Source organism: Pinus tabuliformis, chromosome J (genome assembly GCF_031772625.1).
Source record: "Pinus tabuliformis cultivar Carrire ecotype Pingquan chromosome J, CPIR1, whole genome shotgun sequence".
Taxonomy (NCBI): Eukaryota; Viridiplantae; Streptophyta; class Pinopsida; order Pinales; family Pinaceae; genus Pinus; species Pinus tabuliformis.
The window spans coordinates 700,727,227-700,739,919 of NC_142295.1; the positions used below are offsets into that span (position 1 = coordinate 700,727,227).

General features: G+C 37.3%; 1 pseudogene; it reads left to right on the forward strand.

The window, feature by feature from the left end:
• The first annotated feature begins 2,219 nt into the window (after window positions 1-2,219).
• Window positions 2,220-11,983, forward strand: LOC149228723 (uncharacterized; annotated as a pseudogene).
• Window positions 11,984-12,693: the final 710 nt, after the last annotated feature.

A 12,693-nucleotide genomic window follows, 5' to 3' on the forward strand; every position in this document is an offset into this window, starting at 1 on the left:
TTCTTGTCTTTCGGTTTATCGGACTTCATCTTCCTATCATCAAAAGTCTCATCATAATGCTCCACCAACCTGTCAACATCAACAAAAGCTTCTTCAAGTGTCCTAATCTTCTACCTCTTCACTTCATTGTGTGCCCAAGGCTTCAACCCACTAATGAAGTTGAACACCTTGTCCCTCTCCGCCATTTCAGGAAGTTCCAGAGCTGCACTTGCAAACTCTCACTGATATGCTTGTAGGCTCTCGGTCTGCTTTATGTACTTAATCTTTGTCCTTGCTTCCCATGTTTCATCCTGAGGACTGAAATGGGTCTGTAAAGCCTTCTTCATGTCATCCCACGAAGTAATGTCATCAGCACTGCCATTGGCAATCTGATCCAGCCTCCTTCGCCACCACATCTTAGCATCCTTTGTTAAGAACTGAGCAGCTACCTTGACCTTTGTCTCATCATTAGATAGACCCAACCATTCCAAGTATTGCTCCATGTCCCATAAAAAGTTGCCAAGAGTCTTTGCATTCATTGTGCCATCATAAGATTCTGGTTCCTTGACCTTCACATGAGGCACTCCTCCACCTGAGTTATGCCTCACAACCTTCTTCAACACCGCGATCTCATCCTTGGCTTCGTCAAGAGTTTTCTTCAAGTTCACGATCTCTACAAGACCCTGATCCCTTGCTTCTTCTACCTCATTGACCCTTATTTCAAGTTGTGTACACATAAGGTCAGTGTACTCATATTGTGTCCGGAGTTCATCATGTTGTGTTCAGAGTTCATCGAGTTCTTCCTTCCTCTTCGAATTGGCCTCTTGTTCTTTAGCGAGCAAGTCCATCTTCTTTTCCCAAGAAGTCCCCATAACCTCCATTCTCACCAACACTTTCTCCATAAGTGTTGGTAGCATCCTGCAAAACTTGATGACTAGACCCAGCCTAGGATTCAACTGCCATCTCTAACAGCATATTCCTTCTTTGCAATCTAGTTTCGACCATCCAAGAACTTCACTGAGTCACCTGCAATCTGAACCAACCCTTGTTCCACTTGTGTGACACGGCTTCCTTCACCTACAAGTACCCTTTCCACTGTCACGAGCAACCCTGCTCAACGACTTCAAATCGAAGTTCTGTTTCCACCTGTCAAGTATGTATCAGCTTCAATGCTTCAACACCTGAACCTGTTCACAAACTTCAGCGTAGCAGCTTCAACCTTCAATACCCTGAATCAAATGCTCTAATACCACCTGTCACGCCCCTACACCTGCGGTAGTCTTCCAACCGCTTATAGCGAGGTGCGGCACCACCGAACGCTTTCTTTTCACCAATACTAACATTCATGGACTATGCCTAATTCACTTGTCCTTACTTACTTTGTGTTTCGCAACCAAGTAAAATTATGTTTATCCTTTATACCAATGAGCACCCATACTCATTCATTATCAACAACAATTATAACAAGAACAACAATTGCACAGTATCAAGGGAGGGGAACTCCCTGAACAATGAGTCTGCCCAGCGATATATAATAATCGATCTTCTTTTAATAATACAATCATCACAAGTAATGTTTGGCAAACTCCAAGCCAATACTTAGCTTTTTTTACAACATAGGCAAATCAACCTTTTACAATAACCATGTGCACGCCTTGCACGAAGGGTGGGTGCTCACCCGAGCCACCAAGACACCCTTGTCAATCCCAGCACAAATCTGCACTTAAGACAACCTTGGGCACACCTTGCCCAACCCTCGACCGGCTCTAAGTAACACCAAGACTGCGCCTTTAAGTAATGCGCATGAGCTATGCGCACTCCTTCCAAAACGGTGCACTTGTTTACCCTTGAACTTTATGCGAAGTTGTCCAAGCTTGTTCGCTTGCCAAATGAGGCTTTAACGCATACAATATATATTCATGTTAATGTGGTTTCAACGTGGGTGGTGGCTCTCCAGCCGACCCCCAAAATAAGGTTAACACACCCCTTTATGAACGCCATATACATGTCGGCCCGCCCATGTCTTCAAGTCGGCCGCGCCCATGCTTCTCTACTCTCATCGGGTTATAAGTCATCATCGCATTTTTGCCTTAGCCATTTTTCATCGTCACACTTCTTTATGTCGCACTTCGTCGCATTGTCGTGCAGCACACGCCCGCCCGCCCGTGCGCCCGCGTTCCCACCCGCGCGCCCATCGTGCATCCCGACTCGCCAGTCGCCCGCACCCCCGCCCGTCGTGCATGCCGACTCGCCCGGCACCCAACCGCGCCTGCGCCCGAGGACCTTACACGACTCGTCGGTCGCCCGCACCCGCGCCCGTGGTGCACACCGACTTGCCCGGCGCCCAACCGCGCCCGCGCCTGAGGACGTTACAGTGGGAGATCGAAGAAGCATGTCCCCCACCCTGCAAGGCGCATCCCCGTCGAACACTGGTTTTATAGCAGATTAATTGGCTACTAATTTGATGTCATAATTATATGGGGTGATTCCCTTTGTCCCTTACATTTTCTTCATATGTATTATTATTAAGATCTATATGCATCATGACTATGACTAAGCATACATTGCCTGCACGTGAAATAAAAACCCTAGCCTTGAGACTTGTCAGTTCCATGTCGAAGTGAGTTATTTTTGTACAGTGATAGAAGATCTACTCCCATAGTTAATTGTATATGTATGCTCTTTTTGTCCCGTTAGCCTTTGATTACATATTTCATATAAAGCTTGGGGATGATGCTCATATAACCCTCATGGCAATTATGTCGTTTCGCTGGCACTTAAACAATGGTTGACACATTTCAAAATGAAAACCAAAGCCCTCGAGTCGCCTCAGTCTCAGACTTCAATGGGATTTATGGCATAAAATTGTGAGTGATTAAAGTCTAAAAACGAATGTTTCTTGAGTATAATTTGACTGAATGGTTGTGTTATATCTATGGTAAAAATTACTGCCTAGTCGTCTCATGTTTGTCTCCAACAAAATATATTTCTCCTCATTCATTGAGATATGTTCCTAACTCCCCTCTCATATGCCTTCGTGATCCGTTGAATACCCGCTCTCTTCGTACATTTTATATTTCAGGAACAAAACACAACGTTTGAGACCATGTGGTCTCAGAGTCAAATGGCAGTTGCGTTTGAAGTAATAAACAATCATGAAAAGAAACAATAGCTTGAACATTGCATTATTGCTATAGTCGTTGTTTTGCAGTTTTCTTTTCATTATCCATATCCGTCTTATCTAATCAAAGACCCTTTGTGATTTGTCATGGTGTTTCTTTTTGTCTAATGCATACATGGATCTTTCCCTTCCCTACATTTATTATTTTCTTGTGTCATTTTTATTTTCCCTGTCCCTTACAGCAGTAGAAAGCATTATTTGATATTAATTATCTTGCGATAAAGTTGATAATAAATTTTGTTGCACAACATGGGTCTTTTCGGCAGGGGTGCTCATGGCAGAGAGAGTTGACGGAGGAAAGGTTGCATCTCATAATAAATATGGATTTTGATGATCGTTTCTGATAGTTGATGGATGATAGCTTTTGGTTGTCATGTTTTCATTCCATAGATAACTTACATTTTACTTTTTTTCCCAACATCATTGTATGTAAAATACATCATTATATTTTCAATTTCTTGAGTGCATTTAACAACACCAACATCATTGTATGTACAATACATCATTATATTTTCAATTTCTTGAGTGCATTTAACAACACTTTATGCGTAGTTTGATTTCAAAATGATTACTTTTGGACAACGTTATATTCTAGGGTCATGACATGCTTATTTTAGGATATACATGTTTTTATTTATATGGTTGAGTTGTGATATCATGCATGATTATGGAAAAGTTTGGGAGGAACAAGTTAGATGTTTATATATTTATGTTGTATGTTCCTTTTGTAATATGTATGCATATTGTTCATATTCTATGTTTTGGAAGATGATAGATATGATGTAGCAAAGAATGCTAAGATTATATTTTAGAATATTTTATTTCAAACATACTTATTATTAAGAAAACATGAATGATTAGAGGATAAAGTTAAAGTATTTAAGGAAGGGGGACACCTACTAAAACATTATAAAGAGAGTAATTTAAATTTAACTCACCCTTTAGGACACTATACTTTTGTAACATAATTAAACATAATTAAAAAAATTAAAACAAAACAATAACAAATCCCTTATACAGTTGAATTTCTTAATTGCATCCAAGGCATACAAAAAGGGAATGAGTTTATGAAGGGAAAGGGAGAATACATTGCAAGGAGGGTATGCACCAATATTAACAGTGGTCATTTTTCCTTTGATTTTATTTCTATGAGTTAAAGGAGGTAATGTATCAACAATAGCATAATTTTTTCTAAGGGGAGACAAAGGTTAAAAGAAAATCCACTTAATTCTTTTGAATCTGTTTCAAGTAATCTTGATTTTCTACAATTAATATTGGTTGATAGAAGGTTTGGCTTTCATAGCTAGTGCTAATAACCTTTGATTTTGCAAAGAAATCAAGAAATTTTAATTACATTAGACCGTCAAAAGGATTTATCAAGGATGTTTTACATCTTTGTGCTTCATTGAGTGTTTACATATGATTCATTTACGTTGTAAACATTTAGAATAAAGTTTTGACCAAGAGTTCTCGCAGGAAGTCACTTTGCATATTATTATACTCACACTTTTCTAATACAAATCAATCAATTTTCTGCCATCCTTTTGTGCATACTTCTCTGGATTTTCCATATCTTTATCAATAATTTGCCATTGGAGTTTTATTTAATTTACTGTTAAATTTACAAAAAGTTATTACTAGTGTTTGTGGGGCCTTGTGGCTTCCAAAACACTATTTAGTGGGTTGTTCAATAATATTTCACTTCATTTCAATAATATTTTATAGTGTATTTTTTTCATTTGATTTAGTACTTTGGTTTATATTTTTAATTTATATACTTTATTTAGTCTTGTATACAATTGTAGATCAATTTATATATATATATATATATATATATATATATATATATATATATATATATATATATATATATATATATGTAAATATATTTGCAAATTCCTTTAAACCACTCTCTAAAAATTTAGGGCACAAAGCAATTAGACCTAGTCCTATTATCTCACTTGCCTATTGAGAATTGAGGGATTAGAGAATCATAAAGACCTCTCTCTGTCAACATCTTTTGATGACCATACTAGAGAATGAAATTGATCTTTGGAGTTATGTGTGTATAGCACTACCATTTACTTCTTTGTTCTCTTTATTATTTCATTTGTTATAATTATAACATGCACAAGTATTTTCAAGATTTGATCAATAGTTTACCTTAGCATGATTGTCTTACCTTTGCAAGTCATCCTTCAGAATATTCTCCTAATAATGTACTCAAATTTATCATTTTTTTCAATCTGCAAGAGTTTAAGACATTTGTGTTACTTCTCACTTATTTTATCTTACACTTAGCGAAGAAGCAGAAGACTATTATTTGTCCTTATTACATAATCCTACCAGTGTTGGGTCAACCCTCTTCGAGAAATTTATTAATGATTTTCCCTCCTTACCTATATCTCTCCATTCTAAGCTTTGGTGTTACTTTTTTGAAAGCGCTCATGACCCCTTAACTTGTCAAGTACTTTTAGAGGTTGAAAAGAAGTATAAGTTAGAAAAAGAGATTATTGTCACCTCATATAGATGGGAATTTGCAGATGTTGAACTTGTGTCTCATAGTTCATACGAAGAAATCATTTCTAATCCTTGCTTGGTTAATCAAGAAATTTATTTTATACTTTTTCGTTTGATGAGTTTCTCCTTCAAATAGATTGTAAATCTCATACATGCGATGAAAAGCATGATCCTCAAACTTATTTTGACCTAATTTACCAATAAATGATGTTATCTATGATAATTATGATGATGAAAGGTCAAATCTTGGTGATGAAAATAACTTTATTGATTTTCATGTTGTATCCTTCTTTAGGGATATTGATAAATAAGTTCTTACTTTTGATTTTGGAGATGTCTCGTCAATTAGTTCAATCGAATTTGAAATGTCGAAGGCACACATGGCTTCCTTCATTTGTGATGTGAAGAATGTTCAAAATCACATTGATGTATTTCTTGATGTGAGCATTGGTCATGATGTGCATGAATCTATTTATGTTCCTAGTATGGTATGCAAGACCATGCGTGTTCGTTGGCAGGTCATACGAGATGGCGAGTAGTTCTTTTGGATTCTTATCAAGCTTTTGTCATCGCATCATACACATGTTGGTTCAGGACATTCATCTTTCCTTGATTATAACCCTCCAAGTCACTAACTATGCATGTAAGGTTCAAGGTGTGTTCCTTTATGGTAAATTTCACCTAGTATAAATATAAGGCATATCATAGTTCTTCTTATGTATATATAAAAATAAATAAATAATTAATTAATTAAAAGAATTAAAAAATTCATTTTTTTCTTTCTCGCTTTATTTTTTTTAGTGTATCTTTTTTAGCATTGCATTTATTTCCCTTAAATAATTTTCTATTTTGAAAATTTTGTTCTTTATTTCTTTATGTTTTAGTTTATCACGTTTACTCTCTAGTTTTATTTTCTAATTTTCTTTTATATCACTACTTCATACCGTTTGTTTAAAGTTTTTTTTTCTTTGTCTGTCACACTTGGCATGACTGATGTACAACAAGGTCAATAAAGAAGAAACAAAATCCTTCCCTGATATAATTATTTGAAGCCGTATTTCTCTAAAAAAAATTGAGCTAACATTTTTCACTTGTGATTAGTGAAATCATTAACACATGAAGCAAGAAAGCCTTTCGTTTGTGCACGAGATGGAAATGCAATAATTCTCTATTAAACCTTACATTTTCCTGCATTTCCACACTTCATGTTAGTCTTCTTCTTCCCACCTCTCATGTCCCATGCTTTCCATCCAATATGACAACCTGATACCTTCTTGCTCTCAGTTGAAAGTCACACTGTTTAACCATAAATTCTAAGTTCTAGTTTTCCTCCTACAAACCACCCTATGGAGTCGCCAATGTTGACACACCTACCTGCAAAATTTTGCAAGCCATTGTGAGTCCAACTTAATCCTCTTCTTAAATGAATAAAAGAAAAAAATTTGAACTAAAAGAAAATAAAATTCAAAACTAATAGTAAGTGGGGACCTCCCTTAAAGGTTGATATAAGGTAAGCATATGCCTCCAGGTCACAACCAATGCATATCTAAGTCTGCAACATGATTTCAAATTTCAGTCTCATGCTACACTGACAAGAAGAATTGCTCAATTTCAATATTTTTGGAGGCTAACATGACTGCTGAAATTAAAAATATTCATCAAACATTCTGAAGTAAATGCTTGCATAAAGTCTTATGTCTCTAAATATTTATATGAAGTAAATTATGATTGAAAAGAAGTTTACAGGATTTCAAGAGTGCCAATCGGTTATAAGAAGATATTTACTTTTGACATTGTTAAGGATTTGATGGATTTCTTTAAGAGGCATATGAAAAGGGGGAAATCATTTTGAACATATACTCATAAGTCTCCATACTCGAGTGAGAAAATAATTATTTTAAAAGGGGGAAATCATTTTGAACATATACTCAATCACGACTTGAATCTATATTGAAGGTCCCGAACATTGTGGTGGAATACACCCCTCATTTGTATATCTAAATTACATAATTGTCTTCGTGTCCACGTGTATTGTGATGCTTAGGCATAGAATATCATGCAATTTACCGAACATGTGATCTCGACATTATTAGGGTTAATGATCATCATATAAAAATATCTTTTATTTATATTTAGAAGACATGTATTCATTACCCAAGTGATATATGGTTTTGGTTTTGATTTGGGCCAAATATTATTAACATTTTATTATAGTCGTGCAAAATATATACATAAATCTGTTTTGTCTAGACGTGATATGAACTTAAGTATTTTTTAATCCATCCTATCAACTCAACCTTGTTAGGGTTTTAATTCAAATTAACGTAATTTAAGTGGCAATATCACTCCGACAACGTTGTATGGATCTAGCCTACGAGGATTATGGGCAAGTGCTTCATGAAAATGTAACCAACTTTATGTGGTGAATATTGTGGGTTTAGTTGATCAGTTAACAAGCCATGAATCCTACGTACAAAATGATGTCTACCCTCGCACATGCACGGTATAATAGATATTTTATTCTGACGTGGTCGAGTGGTAATTGGAAAGGTACTTTGGAGTTATGATAGGTCATTTCATAAATTCACCCTTTTCCGCTCTCACTTATGAGCCACTAAATAGCAAATTCTTTGGATAGTCCTCCAAACTTGAAAGCCCTCGGAAACTACCTGCAAGCAAATTAGTACCATATAAGCTCAATGTGAATATGGTATGGCTCTCTTTTGTCTTGTTTTATAACGAATTAATTGGTTATTTGGTTTTGTCTCGAAATTGTACAGGGTGATTGCCTTTGTTAGGTGCATTTTCTTCCTTTGTATTATTATTAACTATTGTATGTGTTGTTAGTGTCAGAGAATTCTGCCTTTCACTAGCGATAAAATATGTGTTTACCAAGTTTTGTTAGTGATCGCAAAGTCAAATTTATCATGTCACTAGGTTTTCAAAATAAAATTTGGTCATTGGCTAGTGTGTCTAGGTTGTCAATTACTCCTTTACAAAATTGCCATGTTTTGGTCATTGTCATCATACATTTGGATGTGCCATCACTAAACAGTTTTATGGTCATCTCAATCTCATTATCGTGGTTTTCATTCAGCTCACTATCATCCATTAGGTCATTGGGGTTTCAGTCATTGAATTTCTCATTCCATTCATAAAATTGGCATGTGAAGGATTAGTGATACAAATTGGTTCAAAAAGGTTTTATTGCAAATGAATATTTTGTAATAAGTTTCAAATAATCTCAAGTTGTATTCAAGGTTCCTAAGCTACATGGTTTCCAACGGGAAAGTGAGAAGGGCATAGTGTGAGTCACCCCATTACTATTGAAGGAATCAACTTTACAAGCTATACAAGACCATCATTGTTCCATTTCTCTCATTTATTTCATTGCTAAAGGAGCTTTCTCTCATCATCAATCACTTCCTCACCATTTATAAGGCAACAAACATTCCAAAAATTGAGTTCCAGCTCTTTCGCTGGGTTTTTAAGCCATTTCGCTACACTTTTCATTGGGCACGCTGCACTTTTCTTTGCAGGCTGCCCTTTTTGCAGTGAACGTTGCACTTTTCCCTGTGAACATTGCACTTTTATTCAGGGGTCATCGAGTGAATTTCCAAGGGTTTCCAAGGGAAAATAAAATCTCTAAAAGGGTTAATCAAGTAAGTTGAAGGCTCATATCCTTTCCAATTAGTTTATTTCATATTTTCTATGGTGTAAACCTCCTCTTTTGCCCCTACGCTACACTTTTTTGTAGAACTCTTCGTTCCTAGTTTTTAAACTCTCAAACCCCTGATATCCTCTCATTTTCATCTCCCTGCCCTCTTACACACTCATATCTATTCCCTAAAGGCCCTAAAACCCCACACTCATACTCCCTAAATCCTTAAAACCAAACCCTACCCCTATGCTGCATTTCTAGTAGCCTAATACCTTAGGCTTGTGTATAAATTCTACAACCCATCTCCCCCACTCATTTCAGTCCCTATCACTTCCTAATACTCCCTCACACCCTTCCCTCTCTCCCTAAATGTTTCCACACTTAATTCCCCTCCCTAACCCCATCATCCTATTTCCTTTTTCCGTTCCCATGTTTTTCCCTCTAGGGTTTTCTCTCACAAGTTTACTATGGAGAAGGAAAGGAAGCCATACAAAAAAGCAGGTCAAAACAAGGAGACGAAGAACAAGAGGTCTCAAGAGGCAAAAAGAGAAAGAGAGTCAGCCATCTCCTCCACTAGGTCAAAGGGACATTGACAAATCATTTGCTGCACATAGGGACAATATTTCTTCAAAATATGTTTCTGACCAAATGAAGATGAATTTTACAAAAGTGAAATATTTTTTTGTTAAACACAGACCAAGGAACAAAAACCTCCTTCATTTTATGCATAGGTGTTATGATTTGGGAGAAATGCCTAATATACAGTTGCTACAAGAGAGTTTCTCAGTATTTTAATGACCAACTACAAACTTGGATTTTGTTGAACACCTAATCCTCTAAGGGTTGGTGTGGAAGTTGAACAACCAAAGGGAATCCAAGGGTCACACCATGTACTATAAATGTATATCATGTTAATAATAGATGTACTCTCATGCTTATCTTTCATATTCTGTTGCTGCCATGTATGTGTTTGACATGGTATCAAAGTTGTAGGCAATCTCCTGCCCTGCTCATATTTGAGCCATTTGTTTTGTGGCCTCTTTGTGCATATTTGGAAGAGCGTTTCTGAGAGAGTGGAAATTGTCATGAATTGCGTTTGTGATTGCTGGTTACATATTTCTCTAGATGCGTTGAGAATGTCTGTCTCTATTGGCATTCTCAATGTGCAACGGAATTTCTCTAGTGCGATGCCTTTGATTTAACGCTGGTGCGGTGAACACTGATGCATTGATTGGTATGTGCAACTATTGTTCCATGACTCATAATGAATTAATGCATATCATATTGTAACACACTGTTGGTTGCTTCTGGCCTCCCCACGACATTACACAGTCAATCTCCTGGAGGTACCACCGAGATCCCGACTCCTCATGCATTGAATGTTGGCTTCTCATACCTTCCATCGCCACTCTATAATCCATTGTTTTTAATGTATAACACTGTGGTAATACTATGTTGCAGCATCACTTGGTGGCCCTACCTCTTTCCCATACCATTCATTTACATCCATCCCTTTGCAAGTAACTAAAATAGTTCTCTGCCAAAATATGCATACATTCGCAATGCCTCCACCACTATGAGTTATTCTATAAACAAACACACAAAATCATCATTACCAACTTGAGTATACAGATGGGCCGCACCTTATCCTAGAAAATAATAATTTTATTTGCTTAATATGGTCATATCTCTGCTTCTCTGCACTTCTTAGACCTTGTGTAATGACATTTATTATAGACTGTTACCTAGAGGCTACCCGCCATACCATATAACACCTTTGTTATAACATATACTCTACCATTAATTAACCTGTAGATGATCCTTGTGTATCGGCTCCATTTGTGTCGCTCCTCCTCCTCGAAAAAAGCTCTGCAACTTCGCCCCTCATCTCTGACTCAACTTCCATTACAACTACAATCTTTATGCTCTAGGAACAGCTAGCGCATGGAGGCATGAGGCCCATCTAGAGAAGTTTCCATGGAATGGCTACCTTTGAGAGTGCACGACTTTGGTCCAAACCACTTCAGACGCGCAGGACTACGCAGGTTTTTTGTGTAGCTCCTGCTCTCTAGTCATGGGGTGAATGATTTGGGTAACCTGATTAAGGCTTTCATTCAATGGCATTCTTGCTTTCTACCTTCTGTCTCTTTCCAGTGTTTCATTAACAAAGTCGAGAAGGTCGGTGCCAGTAAACGTGTTAGGAACTGCCTTCAAGACCTAAGAGAAAGGGTCTCCAGAGTAGAGAATCCAAAAACCCTGCAGGAGCCTCCCTTGGAGCCGACTTCACCTGTAGATGATGTTATGGTAGACGAAGATGTTGGATCAGAGGACCCAAATAAAGATGTTGCAGATGATGACATTCAAAATGATTTATTTGATGAACTCTATCAGCATGCAATAGAAGAGAATCCAATTTCTTCCCAAAAGGGTTCAACAAATGAAGTTGATAGAATTTCTTTCTATCAACCACCGATTCTAATACTACTCCCAAGGAACAGGGCTGGAAATAGTCACAAAATGAGGTGAATGAGAAAGGAAAAAGCCAAAACCAGATCACAAAGGAACAGAAAGCTAGGATTGAAGTGACTCGATTGAAGACCTTGGAGAGGGTTGCTTCTAGGGCATCTCAATGACAAGCGTAGTGATCTATGTTATTTATTGGATTGTCACGGCTTAGTTTCCTGTAGATAATCACTCACTTTCTACAATCACCCGAATTTCAATTTCAACATTTTGAAGCCTTTGAATTTCTCCTTTTATACCACTCAAGCTCGACCTTGACATTGGAATCTATTCCATTTCCAAGAAGGGGCTTTTGCTTCGCAAATCCTTCTAGTGGTCTGCGCTCAGATCCTCCTCCAATCTCAAGCTCATTGGCAGTATCCTAAACATTTGACGTAATTTGCAAAATATTTTCCTTGAAAGTTGCAACAATAGTCCACATCGTATCCAATTTCAAAATCCAATTTTATTTGAAAAATTAGCTTCAATTAAGGGAATTCAACAGAGGTTGCTTGTATCACTTCCTTTGCTTCACGTCTCTGAGCAACGGAGTTAAGACACACTTTGTGGCAGTGGAAAAGCAGATCAATCGTTACAGTTGAAGGTCAACAGATCGAGTCCCGTAGGGCAACAAGATTCGAGGAAGGAGAGTGTTGCACCTGCACAAGACATCCAGAGCCGATTCGATAGGGCGATGATAAAGAAAAACTTATTTTAGCTGTGGAAAAATCAAATGAATTGTTGCAAGAGAAAAAGGCAAAAGCACGTGAGCGGGCCAAAGAGTTGGCTGGAGAGCCACCAATATCAACTCATGCGCAGGCAGGGAAGGCAATTTATCGAACTAAAAAAT